This window comes from Panthera pardus, unplaced genomic scaffold, assembly GCF_024362965.1.
Source record: "Panthera pardus isolate Hobbes unplaced genomic scaffold, ASM2436296v1 HiC_scaffold_16, whole genome shotgun sequence".
Classification (NCBI taxonomy): Eukaryota; Metazoa; Chordata; class Mammalia; order Carnivora; family Felidae; genus Panthera; species Panthera pardus.
In genome coordinates, this window is record NW_026526721.1 from 108,727,795 (window position 1) to 108,730,428 (window position 2,634).

At 39.6% G+C, this 2,634-nt stretch overlaps 1 non-coding gene across 1 annotated transcript; it reads right to left on the minus strand.

The window, feature by feature from the left end:
• Positions 1-449: 449 nt before the first annotated feature.
• On the minus strand, positions 450-556 carry LOC128777435 (U6 spliceosomal RNA). Its single transcript, XR_008422695.1, has one exon. It is a non-coding gene; the product is annotated as a U6 spliceosomal RNA (small nuclear RNA).
• Between the last annotated feature and the right edge of the window lie 2,078 nt (positions 557-2,634).

Sequence of the window (2,634 nt, forward strand, 5' to 3'; positions counted from 1 at the left end):
GGCCTGCAGTGAGGAGACTACTGCAGTGTATTTAACCTGAATCTTCTTGGGTACAGAATTATTTTTTAGAATCTTACTAGCAATATTCTCCAGAACATGCCTAGGGGAATGCTACCTGTGTGGCTGGAGATTGGTATGTGTGTGTGTGTGTGTGTGTGTGTGTGTGTGTGTGCTGTATTGATCTTTAATTAAGTACAGAGACTTCCAATCACCTTACTTAGGGACCATTATAACCACTGCTCTGTTTGACCATCAGTCTCTTGTCTCTCTCCAGCAATGGTGAGGCATATGCCCTTTCTGTGGGGAAGAGAAATCCATGGTTTGTCACCTTTGCCAATAATAAAAATGTTGGAGAGGCGGTGGCAAAGTGTTGCTATTGACATCTTTCACGTGAGCTACATCAAAGGAACAAAAGCGTCTCTCTCTGTTGGTGACCATACCAATTCTTCAAAAATATGGAATGCTTCATGAATTTGTGTGTCATCCTTGAACAGGGGCCTTGTTAATCTTCTCTGTATCATTCCAATTTTAATATATGTGATGCCGTAGTGAGCATTAGGCGAATGCTTTCACATTATCTTTCTCTCTTTTAGAAATATTGGATCAAAATACTAAATTAATGTAACCAAATATTTTCCTTTTGAACTTGGGTGAGTGGCTTTTGGTTAAAAGAAAAAAAAAAATGAAAAAAGCGATGTACTGGAAGTAGCTGTCAGAATTTGACTTTCCAAAGAAGAGCTTTGTTCAATTCCAAAATTATTAAATCAGCAAAGAAATGTGTTCAAACAAATAGTATTAAAATATATATATAACAGAAAGAGGAAGCTGAGCACCTAGCCAGAGGCCAGATCGCTCAGAGCCTTATAAATATGACCATTCATCTGGAGCAGGATTACACCCATTGTTCCTGTGTAATTATTAGTAATGTTCTCTTCCACTCACAAAAATATCTTGGTACAGACAGTAAATTATATGACCACCCTACTTGCATGCCACTCTAAAAAATTTAATGAGTCTGTCATATGCACAGGATTCTGATTGTCTCTCTCTGGGGAGGTACAGGGAGGCCAGGGTAAAAATTGACCTAAAATGTTAGGGCCTCAAATGAAAATTTGTAGGAAAATTACCATTTTTAGATGTTTTTAGATGTTTTTAGATTTGGTCCACTGTCAAAACTATGAGTAGCCAAGTGATAATTAAGAGAATGAAGTGGAAACTTAGTTAAATTAAACTTTTTTTTTTTTTAATTTTTTTTTAACGTTTATTTATTTTTCAGACAGAGAGAGACACAGCATGAACAGGGGAGGGGCAGAGAGAGAGGGAAACACAGAATCGGAAGCAGGCTCCAGGCTCCGAGCCATCAGCCCAGAGCCCGACGCAGGGCTCGACGCAGGGCTCGAACTCACGGACCGCGAGATCGTGACCTGAGCTGAAGTCGGACGCTTAACCGACGGAGCCACCCAGGCGCCCCAGTTAAATTAAACTTTTAAACATTTTTAAAGGTGATTTATTTATTTTGAGGGGTGGAGAGGGGCAAAGACAGAGAGAGAATCCGAAGCAAGCTCCATGCTGTCAGCACAGAGCACCACAAGTGGCTCCATCTCATGAACTGGAGATCATGACCTGAGCCAAAATCAACAGTCCGGACACTTTTGTGACTGAGCCACCCAGGTGCCCCAAATTGAGAAGTCTGTAGTTAAAGAACTAACAAATGGGGGAGGGGAGGATTTGAAGCTAAGACTGTGTTTGTCAGTATAGTTTGAAACATGTCCATCTTAACACAAATTTTGAACAAATGAACTCTCATTTGTATTTATTAATTTTTATAAAAAGTAAGTGATTTAACTTTCCCCTTCTGATTCCTAAGACTCAGCATTTATTCAGGCAGGCTGGAGATTGGTATGATCCAGGCGTGGCAGAGACTTTGTTCTTGGAAGTTCTGGATTCCAGTGTCCTGGTTACCAAGCAAAGCCATGAGATAATTTCTTTGCCAAAAGTCATCACGCATGTGATTATGTACCTTGAGCCATTTAGAGGGTCATTTCATCTCTACTCAACATTGTCAAAAATCAAACTCTTCTCTAAAAGACCTCAGATCTGCCTGTTGGTTTAATTAAAACTACACCAAAAAGAAATAGATATAAGAGGAACTTTCATACTTTGGTTATTTTCCTTTATTGTGCCATAATCAAGGAGGGTCATAAAAATGTCTAGGGCTATGGAAGCTTTGCAGAATTAAATTTGTGGAAGGTTTACTATGAACACATTGTACTTCTTTTTCAGTCCATGTATGGGCCAATCAAGAGACTTATTTAATGTCAGAAAGTCAAGAATGATGAAGACCATGGCTTTGATTCTCTCTCTCTCTCTTTCTCTCTGTCTTTGACCATGGCTTTACTTCTTCAAATAAATACAGAATGGTCCTGGGGATGACACAAATGTTCCAGAACTTCTCCTAGTATTTTGGGGGCAGGGATTATCACCTGGGAAATTTGAGCTGTCAGCTCAGCTGGTTTTCTAGATGAGTGGCTTTATGTATCAGATTCTCAGCATTAGCGATCAGTCACCCTCAAGGTCATGGAGACTATGTGGATGGACCAACATGACTTCTCTTATAAAATGGAGGTCTAAAAA